Here is a 20,885-nt window from a genome sequence, read left to right on the forward strand (position 1 = left end):
CATGCTCCCTTCACCATGCGATCCTCTCTGTTTTCCATTCTCCTTACTCCTTACTCTGCTACACTCGTGTGTCATTCTGCATTCTCGAATTCCCATATGTCATATTCTATTCACCACAGTCCCTTATGTGTTCTACATGGCCTTAACTCATACCCCACACTACCTTCAACAAGCTCTGTTCTCCATAATACACTGAATTCAACATATTCTCACATCAGTTTTCCATTCTCTTCCCTGTAGGCTGACGTAGAATGAGTTACAAGAGCAGAACATGGCATGGGGAGAATGGAAAATAGAAAGGATGAAATGAATGCAGTGTGGGTTACGGAGAACAGAGTATAGAATGAAGTACAGTTTGAGGAAAATGGAGAGTTGAGGGGAAACCTGGAGAAAGCAGAATGAGGCACAGGATATGTAGAATGAAGCATGGGATGATGTGTGGAGTTATGTGAATAAATGATGAAGGGGAGGACATTGTGAATAGAGCACGAGGCATGGGGTGTGGAGTTTGTATAATGAAGCATGGGAAGCTGAATGTGGGGATAATGGAAGGGAGACTACGATGGTGAAGGAGCATGAGCTATGGAGAATAGAGTCTACGGAACGAAGTATGGAGTGAGGATGGAAAGGGGCGAGAATGGAGGAGAGGAAAGATGAAATGATGGTGAAATGTGGAAGTAGGTCTTCTGTGTAGCATATGGAGTTATAGAGAGTATAGAATTGTTTCAAGCAGAGAATGAATTAAGGAGGGACTGGAGAACACATCATAGCATATGGACAGGGGTCTGGAGAATGAAGTGTGAGTTTTGTGGAATGGTGTGTGCAGCTTGTGAAGTACAGCTTCAGAAATAGAAAGTGGCATGTGAAGTGTGATGTGTGAAAGACAGAGTATGGAAAATAAGTTCTATGCAGCATGAGGAATGTAAGAGTATAGTAAAATACAGCAGATATGGAGAAAGTGAAAGGTGTTTTATGAAGTGTGGTATTTAAAGAATGGAGTAGAAATGGCATAGTATACAGTGGATGTGGAAAATGGCATTCTCTACATTAGGTGTGGAGAATGGCAGGGTGTACATTGGGAGTGGACGATAGCATTTGGAGCATGGACTTTGGAAACTGAGATAATGATGAAATGTATGGTGAATGGAGAATGGTGTATGGACAATAGATATAAGTATATTGGTAACTGACCATGGAGAATGAAGCAGGGTGTATAAATATAGAGAGTAGAATATCTGTATGGAGAATGGAATGTGTACACCGAAAAGATTACAGTGAGTGGATTATGATGTATAGGGAATGGAAAAGAGTGTATAGAATTTTGTGCGGTGTATAGAGCTGAGAATAGACTATGTACAGTAGAGAATGGAGACTGGTGTGTAAGGAAAGTAGAGTGGAGAATTGAGAGTAGGCTGTGGAATATTTCATATTCCATATGGGGTGTGGAGAACATGGGCTATGGCAAATGAAGTTAGACTATGCGGAATGGTGAATGGGGTAGGAGAAACCAGAAAAGATTGTGGAGAATAAAGTAAGCATAATGACACAAAGTTGCCCTCTGGCCTTCACATGTGTTCTGTGGCATGCACATCTATGCACATATGCATATACATACAATAAGAATAAATTAATACAATTTTAAACACAAATAAATGGATGTAGAGAAAATTGTGTGGGTAATGAGGAAAGAAATATGGAATTCAGAATACATATGCAGAACATAGAAAAATGTAATATAAAACACAGTATAGGAAATTTTGTGCAGAGGAGAATGGAGATGGGAGAAAGATTACAGAAATGGAGAAGTGAGGGACAGGAGAAATGGCTCAGAGATTAAGAACACGACTATTCTTCCAGAGGTCCTGAGATCAATTCCCAGTAACCACATGGTGGCTCACAACCATCTGTAATGAGATCTGGTGTGAAAACATACTGCAGGCAGAACATTGTATACATAATAAATAAATCTTTTAAAAAAGAAATGGAGAAGAGAGAAGGAATGAGATATAAAATATGAAGATATGAATGGAAATGTGATATGTATGAAGAATAAAGTATGGAGTACAGGGAATGGACAATGATGTGTTGAAGCATGCAAACGCATGAAGGATGCAGTATTGAAATGAGGTGTTGATACAGTGACTGGAGGAAGGAGGATGGGTAGTGAATAATGAGTGTGAAAATTGAGAGAATTCAGAATGGAGTATGGTATATGGAGTATGGAATACAGAAGATGAAGAATGGAACATGAGATATGAATGGAGGAGAATGAAGATTCAAAAATGGAACTTAGAATACAGGGTGGAGGATAGAGTGTGAATAATGGAGACTGGTAACTAGAATAAAGACTATGGAAAATGGAGACCAGAGATGAAAAGTAGAACATGAAATATTGGATGTGATGTATGGTGTATGAAGAGCAGAGAAGGAAAAACAGAATGAAGAGGGTGGGGTGTGGAGGCTAGAAAAGGAATACCAATAATAGAGAATGGAAAATCTGTGTGGGTCTAGAATTTGGTCAGTAGCATGTAGACCATAGCACATGGTGGATGATGACACATGGGGAGTGGAGAATGGGAAATGAGAGGTGGAGGATTCGGGAAAGAGAGGATGGAAATGGATCTGGAGAACTGAAGCAGAGAAGGCAGAAGAATGGTGGAGGAAAATGGAGAGTGGAGGATGGAAATGAAGAGTAAAGGGTGGGTGGAGAGTAAGGGATGGAGTGTGGGAGAATGGAGGGTGAGAAGGGGAGGGTGGGAATGGAGGATGAAGAGGGAGGGTGGAGCATGGAAGATGGGCCCCAGCTTTCCATTGCGAGAGGTTCTTTGGGGACACACAGCATTCAGAGGTCTTCAGCAGAGGAGCTTACTGCGTGGTGCAGTGGGGAATACTCACCAGTACTTCCAGGCGCTGGTCAAGGCACCTTGCTCGTTCTTCTGGGTGCATCCTGAGTGTTCTTTCATGCCGTTCCTGGTCATTGAGGCTGATCACCACTGCATGCCACACTTGACTCCTGGATGCCTAACCTCCTGTAGATAGTAAGCAAAGGAAGGCCTCAGTTTCCCCACTCTTCCTGGAAAGATAGGTATGACACCTCTCAGGGGTGTTGGGTATCTCAGGAGAGCCCCAGGAGAGGGTTGTAAAAGTCTGGGGACCCAAAGAACAGCAGATTTTTGGAGGTTGGGAAGCCCCCAGGTCCTGGTGCCAGTCTCTCTGCCAGCACCTCACTCTGGAGGCCTTGACTAAAAACACAGGGGCATGGAGCTTCAGGGTTGTGCTTTTGCACAGCAGAGCCCCCAGGGAGGCCTGGGGACGATGCACTGCCTTGGTGGCATCCCTTGGGCACCCAAGTGGCCAGGTGCTCTGTGCCTTACTCATTTCACAATAGCCTCAATAGGGCCTTGATTGGGGTTTAAAAGCCTCTGGCTCTTCTGCCCTGATGCAGCCAACTTCATGGCTCACCTCCCCCACCTGGGGCCTCTTCCTTCCCGGGCCTCTCCCTCACCCGTGCATCCTTATTTCTAACTCCAAGTGCCTCTGGGTGTTTCTACAAACCAAACCCTGTCAGAGAGGACAAAGATTTGTCTACTTAAAAAGTTTAAGAAGTATCTGAAGTGTTGCAGTTAGCAAATAGCAAACAGGACAGGACAACCCTCACCAGGCCCTCCCCCAACCTTTCCCAACCCAGAGACCCTCCCTGCACCCCCACATACAGCCCACCAGCACATGGCCTGGCCCCAGCCCCGACCTTAAGGAGTTAAGTAGACAAAAAGACCCTTGGAGGACTTGTTCACGCCCACCCTACCCGAACTGCCTGCTGGGACCAGGCAGCAGGCTGGGAGGAGGATTAAGTGATAGACACAGGCAGGTGGCTGCACACAGGCTCCTATCCTCACACAGCTCCAGTGAGGGGCTACAAGCCCCCCTCCAGCTGCCCTTGCTGGAGTTAGCCAGTAAGGAGGCTCCTGGGGACCCTGGCTCCAAGGCAAAGATGAAGGCGCCTATACCCACCAGGAAGCAAAAGCTAAAGAACAAACTGGATAAAGCCACATTTTGGGCTTTTTCACACATGAAGGTCCTCTTCTTGTCCATGGGCCTCATATCCGGCAGCCTATCCATAGAATCTTTCTGTCCCCCATATGCTCCATTGAGGCTTGGCACCCTGGTCTTGGGCCTTTCCTTTTCCTCTAGTTCCCTGGGGCTTCTCTGCTACCTTCAGACTCCACCAACCCTTCTCTACACAGGAGAGATGGAAACAGAAAGAAAGATAAAGGCCTGGGCTGTCTCAAAAAGACCCAAGTGAGAGATGGGGGATTCCAGAGGAACCATGTCTAGACGACCCCTCTTCAGTTCCTGCCTCTGCCCTGTCTTCCAGAGATGTTTCGCTGAGTTCTGTGCTACGCTAAGATTACAGAATCTTCCCCTTATGTGGCTGAGCACATAAGGGGAAACTGAGGCTTGAGAGAGGGAGGGCATATGAAAGAGCTGGGTGTAGCACTTGACCCAGCGGTGGCCACTAGGGTCCTTTAATAACCTCAGTTTCTCCCTGACACAATTACCCTACAGAGAAATGCTGACACAAAGGGCAAGCGTGGACTTTCCTAGACAAGCTGGACCTGACTGGCCTCTCAGTTCCCTCCAACTGACCTCCCTGCTTCTGATCTGACTGGACAAATGTCTATGGCTCCCTATAAAGGAGCCCTCCCTCCCCGCGCAATAACCCCAAATCTGAGGAGCTTTCTGCTGACCTTTCCGCTCAGCCTTGTTGGGACACAGGCAGTTGAGTTCACTGTCACCCTGTATGCCTTATCCTTCATGATTTCCCCACCATACCCTCCACCCAGAATCTAAACTGGAAGAAATAAGAAGCCAGCTGTCCTCCAACCCAGTGTGCTGACAGCCTCTTGGGAGGCTCCTTGGGACTGTCACCTCAGCCTAGAAGGGGCATCAGCTTGGGGACATGTGGAAGGACATATAAAGATCAGGGACATATCCAGCAATGGTAGTGATCAGTCCAGGAAAGGCCAGGCTAGGGAGTATGCTTCAAAACTCTTCTTGGAGGAACAAGGAGAGCTATTTGGGAACAACTTTCCCAAATGGCTCCTGCCTGCTTTGCTTTCTCTCAGACATCTCCTATGGCTCTCCACCCTCTGTTCCTTGCATCCACCAGCCCTCACCAAAGAGTAGCTCCCTAGCTGACCTTGGACAAACTCCCTCAACTGCTCTCAAGACCCCCCCCCAACAAAGATAGTTCCCGTTGACCTGGGAGTTGCACCCCCCCCCCACTCTGCTCCTGCCTAAAGCTGGGCCTCCCTTCCCCCACCCTCCCCAGAAATTCTCTCCTTGGAATCCAGCCAGCCTTCCTGTCCCCACCCCATTCGTCCCTCCCTCTGCTATCAGGTATCTTACCACCCAGCTCTCTGTCCAGAGCCCCTATCCAGAGCCTAGGTGCAGCTCTATCTCCTCCCATCCTCTCTCAGGCCACGCCCCCTCTCAGGCTGTCCCTGAGCTGCGGCTTCCTTTGCAGCCCTACACCTAAGGTCATTAGAGTTCCAGTTACCTTCTCTCCCTCGCTGCGCCCATTGCCAGGCCTGCAGCTCTGCAACTGCACAGAGAGGCTGGGCCTGCCTGTCTGAGACTTGAGGTGGGGGGTTGGTCACTTCGTAAGCCTAGGGTAGGCAGAACAGCGTCCTCTTCCACCGCCTGGCCCCTGAGAAGCAGGAAGGGGAAAGACGGGGGGGAGGAGGTGGGAGAGAGACCTGGGGGAGACTAAGGGAAGGAAGGGAGAAGGGGAGTGGGCAGAAGGAAGTTAGAGGCCAGAGAAGCAGCAGAGGCAGGATGCCTATCAGGAAGCTACCTAGGAGTGGGGTCTTTGGCAGAGGTGGGGGAACCCTGTTAGGCAGGCTCAGCCCTGGAGGCTCTGACCACAGTCGGACTTCCCCAAACTGGCTAAAATTTTGTTGTCTCTTGCGCCCCCGTGAGGTCAGTGGTCATCATGACATCCATTTGGCGACCAAGGTGGGGTTCCTGGGGGGGTGCCGGTGAGAAATGCCCCCAGCCCATGCTCACTGCCCTCAGACATGGGGCTCTTGCTCTCCCTCAGGTCTCCCAGGGGCCCTGGACACATCAGGCCTTTCTGCGTGTATTCAGCTTCCCAGGGTCTCTTCAGAGGATGTGTGGATTACCACCCCTGTCTCCTCTTGTTGTGTCTTACTTGGGGCTCTCATCCTAGCTGGCTGTACCCCTCAAGCCCTGGGCCCATTCCTGCCAGGGTTCCCTAGTCTGACCTGTCGTTGACCTTCCAGCTACTTCAGAGTCCCTGGGCTTCACCAATCCTACCCTCAGAAGTCACATTTGTTAAAGGTATGGGGGTTACAGGGTGCTATACCAAGCATAGTTAAAAGCAGAGACCCCAACAGTAAGACCCTAGTAGAGGGCTGGGTTCTGCCTCTCAGGAAATGACAACCCCTCAGGCAGCAACAGCTCCCAGCATGGCTATCAATCCACCACGGATGGCACGCTGCTAGAGAAAGGAACCCGCAATCTTCTTGACAGCCTGCTGGTCTACTTTCCCCAATCTCCTGGTCTTTAGGGCCTCTGACCTATGAGAAAGACACAACCTTCAGATTCTAAGAGCGTGGGGGATAGCTCTTTCAGGCCCATACCTAGGAAGACACCGTAAAATGCCAGCTAGCGTAACTAGACAGTGAATCGCAGGGGGACAAAGGATGAGGAACCATGTCTGGATGGACACTGTGGGTGCTTGCGCTAGTGAGGAGCGTATCATAGACACTGTGACACCAGAGTTCTCCAGTCCATCGTGAGGGATACAGGGGCTCCTGATGGATGTCGAGGGGACCCTGAAGGTGTAGGAAGCACAAATGAGGCCCTCTATATCCAGATTGGGGTTATCCTGTCCCCTTCTGGGGAGGAAGGTTCCATCACTCTCAAAGGAAAACACTAAATGTCCATCCACTCCCCATTAGGACAAAAAATAAATAAATCAAGTGATGGAGACTGTGGGTTCAAGCGAATGAGCCTCAGGTAGGCTGGGGAGGGCTGGGATCACACCCTGGAGCCTGCTCTGTCCCAGGTAACCTCAATAAAGAGCTGGAATGGGAAGCCACATGCCCTTGTCAGGAAAGAATCTCTGTCCCTCCATGTCCCTCTTCTCCAGGCCAGAGTGCTGATGGCCCCCATGGAAGGATGTTCGTGTTCTCAGATCTGATGGGGCCAGAGCCAGGACAGAGGAAGGGGGCTGTGCAGTCAGCCCAGCTGGGACAGCAAACAAGCCTCTGGGGTCTCCCCTTTCCCTTGCCTGCCCACCACAGGGGTCTGGCTGGGGCCAGGGCTGGGGGAGACTTCCTCGATTTATCTCTGCAGCCGGTGGCCAGCCCCAAGCCTGGAATCTCGGGTCAAGCTAAGGTTTGCCTGCCCTGCTGTGAGCAGCTTGGAGCTGGTCAGAAGGCCCAGGCTGAGCAGGGGGCTGGGATAGAAAGAATTCTGGGAAAGATTGCTTGGGGCCTGTGTTTGGGGACCCAACAAAAGCAGTGGTCATATCTTTCTTGTAGTCAGGGTCTGGTGTGCAGGACTGATGCTGCACAATGTTGTCGTGGCCTAATCTGCAGTGGAAGGCGAGCAGGCTAGGGACATGGTTGCTTTGGCTGCAGTCCTATGCAGAAAGCAAAATGAACAAGGAGGGACATGGGTTGTGCCCACAGCAAAAGAGAAGCCAGAGGGCTTCTAGAACCTTCAGGCTAGGCAAGGGGCAGGGGAAAGGACTTGGATACTTAGAAGATTTTGTTCCACAGTCAGTGATAGGCAGTGACAAAAGTAAGACCCCCCCCCAGGAATGAAATTTTAATCGTGCACTGCCCCAGGAAGAGACAGGTATGCTGACATGGAGGTCACGGGACCTCTGAGGCTCAGGAGTGCTCCTTGTACTACCCTAGCCAGAAAACTAAGGGCCACTTAACAATGTCCATTACTGCTAATCTATGATGATCCTGGGTCTTTGCACAGGATCCCATGGCTAAGAAGCTGGATAACCAGCTGAGCTCACCAGACTCCTCTGTCACAAAGTGCTAAAGGGAACAAGGGACTACCAGTGAGGGTCATATAAGTCCCTGGCCCTAACGACTAAGAATCTTGGAGGAGGTGGTATCTGTGGTTTTAGAGAGCCCAGAGGTTCAGAGACTCAGTGGGTATCCCAGAGGTAAGGACCCTGGGCCACCATCTGGATCCTCATCTCTCAATGTGTTCATGATACCAAGTTCCTCCTCCCCTATCAACCACCGTCCCCGCCAGAGACCTGCTCCATACCACTTCTGCAGCCCATGCATATCCCTGACCACCAGTCACTTTTCTTCCGTGGCCTGCAGGGAGGCTCCTACAGAATTACAGGACACAGAAACAGCAAGGAAGGGAGTCATGGACCCACCTGAGAAAACTTCTCTAGGAACAGAACCAGAACACCTATCCCTAAGAAGGTAGCCACCCACGTGGCCCCAGATGCCAAAACCATTCATGAACCAGAATGACTCATGTCACACCCAACATCATGTACTCCAGTTGCAGTGCCTGCTGAGGCCAGAGGACTCCACCTGCCACGGCCCCTCCTTTCCCTGGACCCCAATACAGCTGCAAACACACAAGCAAGGTCTTACGGACTAGTCTGCCTTGGGGAGACATGTCCCCCTTGGGTAGGACATGTCTACATGTATATTCATCTCAGATAGTGAGGTGCAGCTCCATAGTGGGCACCTGCCTAACATGTTAGAAGCTCTGGCTCATCCCCCAGAACCCCCAAACAAGCAAGGAAAAACATGATCTTGGCTGAGGTCAGGAATAGAGCCTGTTCCTGCCGAGCAGCAGGTACTGTCTAGGGGTCAGTTCCAAGTCATTGGGCAGGCCTTCATCGCAGGGAAGACCCAATGTGAATCATCAAGACCCTGGAGGTTAAGAAGCAACCAGGATATGTTCTTCCACCAATCTTTCAAGCTCTACAAGTACCTTGCCTGAGCACCTCTCCACACAGCCACAGCCTCACCTGGACCTGGTGTCCCCTTAGCCACTCCAGAACCTGCCACTCAGGCTCTTATTTCCTTGCCAAGACTGCCAGTAGCATGGGCTCAGGCTGCATAGTAGTGACCCCTCACCTGACCATGTAGCCATCCCTTGCCTTCTGGACTTCTGGGGAAGGAATCCTGCAGACAAATGCTAGAGATGCCTCTCCAGCTCTGAGCTTATATCTGATCAGGAGGGACCATGGCCTGCCTTGAAAATCCTTCCATCATCTACGCAGCCCCTTCCTTGGTGGTCCTAAAGTGCTGAGTAGCTCAGCTAATCTCTTACCAGTGGTCTCCCCATCAAGCAGCCTTCACCTTAGATAAGGTTTTCCCTATCATAAGAAGCCTACGAGTGAATTTTAGGGGTTATCATTAGAACCTGAGGTACCTCTGGATGGGCTCCGATGATGGAGATATTAGGTCTATGGGTGGTGGTAATAGGTCTCTCTCATCTATCTCTAGGAACACCCTAACCTAGACTTCTACCCTCTCTAGTGGTCCTGCAGGCGTGTGACATCCCTTAGGCTGGGAGACTAAGTGGTCACAGGCCCTGGAGCCTCAGGTGTGACAGAAGTTGGTTTCAGGTAGGCAGCCAGCAGTCCTTAGGCCACACTGGTCACTCCTCTGATCACCTCAAGGGCTTCTGTGGCCAGAACAACATTCCCCATGTTCCTGAGGAGCAGTGGCTCATAGCAACCCAGCCTCTCTCCTCTCCATCCATCTTGGCCCGTCCCACATCCCTGCAGGACTTCTAGGCCTCCATCCCCTTCACTTGCCTTCTCATGAGAGTCTGTCTCTCCACTCATTGGTCATGACAGACATTTGAGTTACCACTCAACATGTTCACAATGCCAGGTTTCTCTGTTGTTATCAACCTCTTCTAGAGATCCTGGTGACCCCTAGGAAGTGGGTCTGTTCCACAGTAATCCTGTAGGCCCCCCGATCAGGAACCACCCTTCCTTCAAGGCCTCTAGGGATGCTCCTATAGGACATAGGACCAGAGAGGAAGGGGATATTGGGCCCAACTAGGGTCAAGATGTCTACCTATACCAAGTACATCTGAGGCTATACTGCAGTGTTAGGAGAACACAGGTGACCAGATGCAAGATGGGGACACCCAGAAGCAATGCATACTGGGACAACAGATGGTATTGGGGACTTTGAGGGCCCTGGATATCCTGCCATGGAGACACAAGATCGAGACCGAAAAGAGGACTTGGAGATGCATGGGTGATGATTGCAGGGCAGAGGGACAGGATGGTCACTGCCTATACAAGAACACAGGTTCTACAGGGAGAGCTGATCCTGGGAGCCTCCCTTTGGGGACTTGCTAAGGCTACATGGGAAGTTCGTGAGATGTGGAGGCAGAAAATGCCACACAAGGTTCTCCCAGGGTGGGGGCACAGCTCCCTCTTGCCCTGTTCCCTGTGCCCAGTATATAGAACTGCAAGCTTCCTGCAGCCATCACTGGACCACACCCTTATTCCTAAGGAAGTCCAGCTGTCCTCCCTTCATCTTCATCATGAATAAGTGACTATTTCCCAGTCCGTAGCAGCTGACTCCTTTCTTCCACGGGCCTGTGTAACACCAGAGGCCTTGGTCCAGGCCTCAGTACTTCTGCATCCCACCTTCAATTCTGCACTAACATATAATCTGGGTCTCCATACTGCAAGGACCTTTGGGTAAGGAGGCCAGAACTCCTGTGAGTTGCCCTTGAAGATGGATGTTCCTGGTGGACCACAGGAGGAGAAGTCTGGCCTGCCTTTCACTCTGGCCCCCCACTTCCATACTAAACACGTACCACTAGTCCTTAAACTTTAAACATCCCTTGCCAAAGGTGGTCCTAGGCAAGAGTTCAGGATATGAACTATTGGAGGTGTCGGCAAGACTGTCTCTTGGTCTTCTGGGGTTTCCCAAAGCTCCAGGCCCAGCCCCTCCACCCTGCTCAGATCCTAGGGCACCATCCTGCCCTCACTGAGGCCACATGAAGACTGCCAGGCAAGCTCCAGGGCTCCATGCCTGCACCAGACTGGGATGGGGGCAGCTCTGCTCAGTCCGACTCATGCTTTCCACTGGCCCTGCAGCCAGTGAGGCTCTGGTGGGTAAACACGTGTGTGTGGGCATAATGGACATGTGGCGGCTCTGTCTCCTGCCTGCTCACCAGTCACTTTTTCCTCTTCCCTTAATACCAGTCAGGCTGCTCAAACCCTGCGGCCCACCCAGACAGGGCGGGTCCTGCAAGTGAGGGAGGAAAGGAAGCCACTGCAGAGGAGGAATTTGGGGTACCAGTAGCCAAGATCTGGAATTTGGGGTCCCAGAAAACACATTCCTAGAGGAGATGGTTTCTGAACCCTACGCCAAGCTGAAGGCCTCTCTACATTCCTCAAACCCAACCTGTTCACACACCAGTGGCCTGGAAGAGGCCCCTGGCCCACTTTTCCTAGGCCTTGCCTTCCTGAGAAAAGACTTTGAGGGATTTCTTAGAAAGAGTAATTAGAGAGCCGCAGGCCCTGTGAGGTCCAAGAGGCTCCATAGCAGGCCCAGCCCGCTTCCTCCCTGGCCCAGCAGTGCAAAGGGTCCCATGGAGCCAAAGACACAGGCGGCCAGCCTACCCAAACCACTGTGGACATCCAATACCAGGCCTCCTTCCTCTCCATTTCCAAGGGTTGTGTGTGGAGATGAGTGCAAACCAAAACCCATGGGAAAGCCATGGGCCTTTACTAAAGGGTCCCCACAGCTCGCCTCTGGCCACTGGGAGTCCACCTTCCAAGTGTCCAGGTCTCCCTGTGCTGTGAAGCCCAGGGCTCTGCTACCTGGTGCTGGTGGGGAAGGGAGAAGCTACTACAGACCCTGTTACAGCGTGAGAACAATGGCATGGCTTCCCGAGCACCTTTTATATTTCTGAGCCAGTATGAGTGTGGCAGAGACCAATATGGGATGTGTCTCAGAGCCAGAAGGACTGGAAGGAATCCTGGAGAAGGTGGTAAAAGGAAACACATCCCCTTCAAGATGCTGAGGGAAGCATAATGTCTCCTAGCTTTCCCTGGGAATGGTGTGAAAGGCCATGGAGTGCACTGGGCCATGAGGCCCAGGGATGTGGTGAGGGCTAAGGGGTTAGAATTAGGGATTAGGGTAGGTACATCTGGTGGTTAGGATACCCACTAGCCTGCTATAGATACCTCCTATGTCCCATAGCTTCAAGGATTTGGTGGATAGGACAAGAGAGAGATCTCTATACAACAGTGCCCATCAAGAAGAAGCCACCCACTTGTCCTTCACTCTTCAGGCAGGACCCACAGGGTTGGAGGCAGCAAAGAAAAGAAAAGAAAAAAACCCAGCAGAGATCTGTTTACCGGTTAGCTAGCCTTAACACAGGTCCAGGGCTCCACTCTATGCTTGGAGCTTAGACCTCCCAGGTCTATAGGACCCCAGACTTCCAGTCTGAAGCTTGTTTGTTCCCCAGAGCTGGGCCTCCTACCCTGGCCTGGCAGGGCCCCCTGGGAGCATTTTGTGCCCCCATACCAGTTCTGCACATACAAACCCACCACCAGCAACAACCCCTAAATCACCACCCTGTCTATTCACAAAGCTTCCCTGTTGCAAGGGCCTCTATTGGGCCTCAGGGTCAACAAGGCTGAATTCCAAGGCCTACAGTCCTGGCAGAGCTGATCATCTCTGAGGGAAGCCATTTATCATTCTGAGCTCCGGCCCACCCATCCGCTCTGCCATCCTGGCTAGGACCCCACAGCCCCACCGCCAACTCGTTCAGCCACCCCTTGGCCAGAACTCCTTCACCATCATCTGCCAGTATTTGCTGTCTGCTTGGACTTCCAGGACCCTCTGTTCCAACCTAAACTCTAGATCCACCCTGCTCTTCTCTCAGCTGCTCAGAGACCCATGGAAAGGACAGCAGAGGAAGGGGTTTCTGCACACACAGCAATCAGAGCAAGGGCCATTTTTTAGGATTCTCAGGGGCTCTTCTGCTTCCCCCTCAGGCCTCTGCACATTTCCAATAAGGCCTTATTGACTTGGCTTTGCAGGCACCAATGTGGGACAGACACAGGTCTAGTGTCCTCGTTTTGGATACCTGGCTGACACAGTGGGCTGTTTCAGCAGCTGCCAGGGCAGGCTCTCAGCCTGGGCATCTTTGGCAAAGAGTTTAATTTCTGCCAGGAGTCAGTGGGTGGCAGGCATCTCTGGGTCCCTGGGACCCACAGGAGCTTAGGCAGCCAAGTGGCCTTACCTAAAACTTCAGGCCCCAAGTAGGGTGCTAGGTTCCTTGTATCTTTCCTGCCTGACCCCATGCATCTGGGATTTACCTACACCATGCAGGCCTTCAGTTAAGGAAAAGGGCCTGTAGCATCTAGTTATCTGCCAAGTGATTCTGCATTGTGTGCCTCATGATGATTTGAGACACCTCTACACGCTAGGCCTGGCATAATGGAAAGAGCAGGAATAGACCATTGGGGACTGATGGAGTCCCTGGATGGTTTTGGAAGATGGGGAAGTAGAAACTCATCTCTCACCTGGAGAAGGTAGGGGGTGCGAGCTCCCAAAAACCCAAACATGCTCCAGCCACTGGATGTATACAGTCTTTGGGGAATGTGTGGGCAGATCCTGTTCCTGCATGGGGCCTGGACTGGTGGCAGTGGTAGCCAGGGTTGAGTCTGGAATCTAGACGTGGTGGTCACAGGTCTGGACCCTGAGTACCCAAGACCCCAGAACATTTTCCTGGCTGTAGAGAGAAATGTAAGACTTGTTATCCAAAGCTCTTCCCTAGACTGAGTGCTGGACCCCAAGCCCGAGCCATTCTTAAAGAGGGGTCCATTTCCATTTTCAAGCCTGGTCCTCTTGTGCTTTCCAGATCCTTGTGTCTGCCCTGAAAGACTGTGAGTTCTCTGTGGCATAGCTCTTTGGTTCAAACCCAGATATTCCCTCTCAAGAGCTTCCTTCTGCTTTCTGTACACAGCATCCTCCATCCAACTCCCAAGACCCCTTCTAAACTACAGTTCAGGGCTAATGCAGGATCATGCTGTCCCCAACTCTAAGAATGTGATCACACAGAAACTGCAGACCCCCAAGACTGAGCTAGCTTTAGCTTAGCTGCTGGACCAGCTGGTCCCTACAGACACCACCACTGCAGGAAGGTCTGGTAGCTCATTAATTTAGAGAGATCAGCTGGTACCTTGTTCCTGGTAAAGGTAGGCAGCAGGTATAGCCAGATGTGGGTCCCTGAGAAACTCTGAGACAGCTTTGGCTGAGAAGGCCTGTTCTAAAGGTGCTTGTGCTAGAGTTCAGAGTCTTCAGAGTTTCCAAGATCCCTCCTGACTGGTGTTTATTGCTCTAAATCTGGTTATCTCTGTGCTCTGAGTGTCAGTTTCATCCAGTTCCCCAGAAAGAGCACACACAACCTATGACTGGATTTCTGGGCATCTCTAGTCAGGTGGAATAGCAGCCAGGGTGTCACCTGAGGGCACATGGCCTTCCAGTGAGACCAACCATTTCTAGAAACTCCAGGGCAGACACAGTGATGCTAGTTGATGTCACATGCTTCCCCTCGCTTGCCTGGGTGCCCACTCTTGCCCACCTCTCTTAGGGTGAGGTCCCTGGGACAGCTTAATTGCTACCATCCCTTTTCATCCTGATACTGTGGGAAAGAACCCATGGAGTGGGGCAGGTTTCTGTGCCTGTGCAGGGCTAGTGAGAGGAAGTGAAAGCAAAGACACCCAGTAGCAAAGGAGTCAGTTTATTCCATCCACCCTCCAGGAGTCCCACAGAGCACTGGACAGCACGGTCTCTTAACGCTTGTGATTGTGGATGCCCTGCCTCACTCTCCTGGAACAGCTTCAACCCAAAGCATTCTGTGGCTCAGTCTTAACCTGTGTCAGCCCTACCATCCAGGAGTTGACAAATGAGAAGAGGCTTCATTTGTCACTTGAGACCTAGTGAACCTGGCCCTGTCATGGTGGAGGCAGCAAGGCCAGGTGGGCTGGAGCATAGCAATGGCTGCCTTAAGAGTCTGGATACTGAGGGTTATCCATAGCTGGGGTCCTCTGGCTCTCCCAGGGCAGAAAGGTATAAGGTGAGATGAAGGTCATAGGCAATCAGGCTAACCCTAGCAACTGGTGAAGAGGTGGGCTCCCTGAAGGCTGTAACCAAACCTGGGGTGAATGGCCTTAAAGCTGCCAGAATAGTTCATAAGCAGAACGGAGCACTGGGCAAGCCTGAGTTGACCTCTCTACTCCCTTCTTTGTCCTCTTTTGGAGGGTCTTAGAGTGCCTGGCTGGGGCTTAGTGGGCAGTGTCTACATTAGCTCCCTCTTTAGGACAGGACAGGAAAAGCCACACCAGGGCTGGGCACAGCCACCCATCCATGGCCAGCGTGCCTGTGCATATTGCTATGCTGATTGGCCTGCTCCCTGTGGCACATGTGGCCCTGCAGCAAACAGGCCCAAACAAGGACAACAGCTTCTCCCAGTGTCCCCATGCCCTGGAGGGGTGGGGGCCTGAGAGTTGAGGGTCAGATTGGCAGTGGTGCCTGCCAATGGGTCCCAGGCCAAGCAGGCATAGCAGCTGAGGCTGCCATTCTCCTCCTGTCAGGACCAATGGAGACGGAAGAAGACAGATGGGCAGGGGACAATGGGGACATCCTCATAACGAAGCAGGACTTGGGGTGGGGAAGACAGCCCAGTGACGAGAGCAGTGAAAGGCTGCCCGGCCCTTGCTGACCAGTACCCAATGCATCTTGCCTGCCAGCTCCCTCTGTCCTGGAGCCCCCGAGCAGCTTCAGTGGTCTCCTTGACTGACCAACTATTCTGTCTCCAGAGAGGCCCCTAAGGCCCGTCTCTGACCATAGCCAGGGCTGAGAACCCAATGCCAAAGCTGACAGCCCCTTCCCCTCACAGGCCCACAAATGGATCTAGGGGCAAGGGCAGCTGAGGGGGCCACCAAGAGAAAAAGGGAGAGTTGACACGGGAAATCTGAGAAGGCCAGCTGCTCTGCCATTTTTACTTCCTGTCAGCTCAGCAGCTTATGCCCTTTTTGGGGTCTCTCAGAGTCTAGCCATCCCAGCTGTCTCTCATGCCCACATTCCCTACCTCTTGAAGAAGAGTGCTGATCTCTGAGGCTGGAAATAGCTGTGCCTTGTGTCCTGAGGAGGCCCCCAGGGACATAAGGGTAGTCAGGGGCAGCAGCCCCTCCCTAGGGGGCAGCTGGGAGGGACACGTTGGGAAGGTTGTCTGTGGTCACTCACAGTGCCTTAACTGGGGCAGGCCTGCCTGCCTCTGGCCTCCCTTTGTCGGGGGTCCTTGAGCCCGGGCTTGCGGGGAGCAAGGCGGGTGGGCTGGAGGAAAGAGGGGCCTGGAGCAGCTGTCGGGACACTGCGGGCGGCCCAGCAGGGGCAGAGGCCCTGTGCCATGTTTTGCGGTGATGTTTCTTTCCTGGAGGCCCTGGCCTCAAGCACCCTCACTTGCTGAAGTTTCTTTCTTTCAACTGCATCCCGCTGCCCGTGTTTGCTTTCCTTGGTCTGGGATGGGCAGCCGGGGAGCCGGCTCTGTGCGACTTGGCTTCTTCCGAAGACCGCTTCCTGGAACACTTGGCAGGGCTTGCCCTGGGAACCGAACCGTCCTCTCCCTCCTCCCAGCCTCATTCTTCACTCCCAGGCAAGACACCCAAGACCTAACTGAGGGTTCTGAACTGTGCAAGGAAAGTGGGGATGGTACAGAGATCCAGGCTCAGCACTGTCCCTATGCTCAGAAATAAAACCGCACCACAGCTAAACGTCCTCAAAGTCTAAGCTCAGACCCTCAACTCCATGTACTGTGGTCTCAGTTTCCCCATGTGTTAAATAAGAAGGAACAGCCCCACCAGCTCTAACCAGCCCTAGGGTACAGGCTACACAGCAGCTACCCACCCTCCTCTAAGAGCCTTACTCTGTGCCCCTCCCTCAGGGTCTAAGCCTAAGAGCCTAACTTTGTACCCTTCCCTACTGCCTTTTTTTTTTTAAAAAGTCCAAACCCATGCACCAGACCAGAGTTCAATCTGCCTTTCTGTCCCGATGGGCCCCTTCCTGGACTTGACCCTGGCAGGATATGGTGGACATGTAGTAGGGATCTGTGGGAGAGTCAGACTTAACCTAGTCCTTTAAACAAAGAGGTAGTGACATCAGTGGGTGGGCACTGTTTTTGTCTACTAGGGGTCTTCCTGAGGCCACATGCCAGCTGGACTCTGGACCAGCATGCAGGAACCTCACAACAGCTTCCCAGTATGGCCATCCTCTTGGAGAGGCCAGGCCCCTTACCCAACAGCATCCTTCCTCTTTAGCATCCATCTGGGGTAGTGGAAGGGGGTCCCGGGAGCCAGAAGGCTATGTGTTGCAGTTAGACGGGAAGAGAGACATTGGGGGTATGCTTTTCACAGGTTCCCCCACATTGACGTGGTCATTCATACCCATCTGCTGGCAAGAGATGGGCAGGGTAGATAGACTGTGCCGACCAGAATTATCTATTCCTCAGGACCTCCTAGCCCTTGGCAGTTGTCCATGTGGAAGTGTTCTGTTCCCATGGCCTTTCTGAGCCTCCACTCTGTGGAGGGTCTTCCTTAAAGTGACTGGGTTTCCTATCCATAGCTCAGAGTGAGAGATTCTCTGGGGCAGGCAAGGTTGGTGGGCTGTATCTGCAAGCCAGGCAGGCCCAGGACCTCATCACACAGGAGTTGACAAGGTACTCCAAGGCCTGGACCTTAACCATTTACTGACCAGCCCCAACAGACACACCTCAAGATAGGGAGGCTGGAGACTTGAACAAAGGGAGTTTCTGGCACTCTGGGGGCCTCCAACGTGTGCTTTAGGGTTGCTAACTGCATATGCTCAGTTGTGTATCTGGGGAAGTCATTTTCTGTGTGGAACGGATTCACCCATCAACAGGCAGATTCTAGGACCCCAACTCTGAATAAAGTACCTTGTAGTACACTACACTCCTACAAGGCGGCCCCTGAATGCCTCTTCCACAGCTTCTCAGTCCCTCTCCAGAAGATTCCTGCACTGTCCCCCTGCCTCATTTGTCAGTTCTACAGGAGCCTGGGCACAGAAGGCAAGGTCCACACAGTCTCATGAACACCCCACCCATGAGAACAGTTCTGGGATGCATCTGTAACACGCACACACCCTGTAAGGCAAGGGACAAGTCCTAAATAGGTGCCAGGGACTTGCCTGCTCCAAGGCTGTGGTGGTCCAGTCTGGCTGGGGTGGGGAGGGTGGTCCCTGTCTGGAATGCACATGAGGAAAGATGGCGCCTGGAATTTTTTCCTTCGGGGGTGGAGAAAAGGAAAGAAAGAAAATTTGTTTTAAAAAGGGAAAGATTGATGTTCGTTTTGCTTTCCCACACTTGGTGTGGAGCCAACGAGGTGGTTTGAGACAGAAATTCTCCTGTCCGCTATTAAATGTAACCGAACACGGTCTCCATGTACGAAATCACACAGGGCCTCAGACATGGAATTCAAGAATCTTGTCTCCCCACTACAGGCAAGACATACACTCCTCATTCTGGCCAGATGATGGGGTTGAAAGGTGTTGGAGATGAAGGTGAAGTGGACAGCCTGTAGCTGGGAAGTGCTCAAAAATAGTCAGCCACATCAAGGACCCAAAAGTTGCCCTGGGTAATGGGTCAGTCAGCCTGGCTCAGGGACCCTCAAGTTCCAAACTACTTGATACATTCCCCAAGACAGAGATGGGGGTGCTTAGAACCTTCACAGAGTCCCCTTGTGTCCCAGGCCAAATCCTCCATTGTGTCTTGGGTCCAGATGAGTTCCCCAGAAATTGATTCCTGCAGGGCAACCCACTGCCTGCTACTGGTAGCATTCTGCCTCCAACAGAGGAGAGGACTGGGACCAGCCTTGCCCCCAGATGGAGCCCAGGTCTGTTCTCAAACTCTGTGGATCTGTTTTCTCCTGGCTGGGAAGGGTAGCAGGTGAGCAGAGATATCACAAGGTGGTGTCTACTGTGTGCTGGCCTTGCCTCCAGGGTTGTCTGGCCCCATCCCTCTTACCCCTCTGAAAGCACACCTGTGCACACAAATGCACAAAGGCCACAGCCTCCCAAGCCTATTCTTTACAGATACTCACTCAGCCTTGCCGCCAGTAGAAAGGAACAAATGTTTGGGGTTTACCACCTCCTTGAACCCCTCCCTCCCCCATGTGTCTACATACTTTTTAGAGCTGCTCAAACAGATGGGGTAGGAGGGGGTCACTTCCTTGGTGCTCCCAGCTGGAAGGAGGGTTGGATGGCCTGGGCCACACTGGGGGACCTAGAGAGTAAACGGGGGACATAGCACAAGGCCTAAAACTGGCTACTCTTTAGATATCTGTTGATTTGATACCCAAGGGTTCCTCCACCTGTCTGCCCAGCAAAACAGGGCCAGTGATGACCATAAAACATCAAGGGACTCAGTCTCCTGAGCAGGCCTTCCATATGACATGATGAGACACATCTGCCTGGATGCTCCCTGTGGTGCTTCCCAACTTTGATGGCTGATGAGAGAAGGCAGGGATGAGATGAGTTCTTCTGTTGTAACTTTGCAACTTCAGGCTTGCTCAGAGAAGGCTTGGACATATCTCCTGAAGAGCCAATGGGCTCAACCAAGACTTCATTTGCCCTTAAAACCACAAGAGGCCCAATGGGTAGCTTCCCACCAACTGTACAGATTCCTCATTGTATGCCTGGTCTTGACAGTGGCTGTCTTATAGGGTAGTGGATCAAATGTACCCAGCATGGCAAACAAATTCACTGATGAAATAAAAGATGGCTAGTGACAGTCTGGAATGTCCCTGCCATTGGAGGCTTCTCTCTTGGTTGCTTTAATAGAAGCATCCAGATGTCACCCTAGATGGCCCTGGGGAGCCAAAGATTCCAATTATCACAAGTTAGGCTTTTGAGCCGGATCTCCTCTGCTCCTAAACCCATGGTTACCCTACCTGTTTCATTACCAATGAAATGACTTCTCAGTTCTGTGATGCCTGGGCTCTGGAGGGTCAGAAGTTCAGTCATCCTTGGCTATGGAGTGAGTTTGAGGCCAGCCTAGGCTAATATGACCCTATCTTTAAAAAGAACAACAAAACAGAAAGCTCAAATTGAAGCTGCCTCATACAAGGGCAGTAGTCAGCAGAGACCCCTCGGTCTTCAAGTCACTGGTCCCGGTTACCCGTCTGACACTGCCTTCTGTGATTCTCATTAAACGCACATGAATTTGGGGGAGGAGGGCAAGAGGCCATCCTTCTGATCAATGGCTCAAGACTTTACTAGCAGCAGGTCACTCGCTGTGAGCAGACCACTGCAGTGTGAAGTGCTGGGCTCCCAGACACTCCATCTCAAAGACTGGGGCCCCTCAGAGCCCTCCAGTGTGCAAAAGATGCCTACTGTGTGCAGAGTCCAGCACCAGGCAGGACCAGGCAGGCAGGGCTGCCATAGCCCAGGTGTAACGTAATGAAAAACAGGTGTGGAGGCAGTAGGATGGGAGGACGGGGCTTCAGCAAAGCTGGGAAGGTTGCCAGAAGGGGTGTCAGCCCTGCTTCTTCCTCATAGCACCCCAGCTAGGAGCCGCTCCCCCTTGCAGAGGGGCCCCTGCTCTCCTGATATCTCTGTCCTACCAGGACGTGCAAGCAAATATCCATTAACATGAGTCTATGGTGGTCACTATGCAGATTGACAAAGGCCTGGAGTAGCCCAGAGCAGTCCAGACCCCACCCATAGTGCAGTCCATTTAGTCCCTACATCTGGTTAAAGGTTAGAAGCCATGGGTGGGGTGAGTGGAATGCTCCAGCTCCA

At 51.8% G+C, this 20,885-nt stretch overlaps 1 long non-coding RNA gene across 1 annotated transcript in view; it reads right to left on the bottom strand.

The window, feature by feature from the left end:
- Positions 1-20,885, bottom strand: part of LOC121142006 — an 88,260-nt gene that overhangs the window by 23,993 nt on the left and 43,382 nt on the right. The window contains exon 2 of the long non-coding RNA XR_005879014.1: positions 2,896-3,029. This is a non-coding gene — a long non-coding RNA (uncharacterized LOC121142006). The remainder of the gene's footprint in view (positions 1-2,895; positions 3,030-20,885) is intronic.

Source organism: Mesocricetus auratus, unplaced genomic scaffold (assembly GCF_017639785.1).
Source record: "Mesocricetus auratus isolate SY011 unplaced genomic scaffold, BCM_Maur_2.0 Super-Scaffold_4256, whole genome shotgun sequence".
NCBI lineage: Eukaryota > Metazoa > Chordata > Mammalia > Rodentia > Cricetidae > Mesocricetus > Mesocricetus auratus.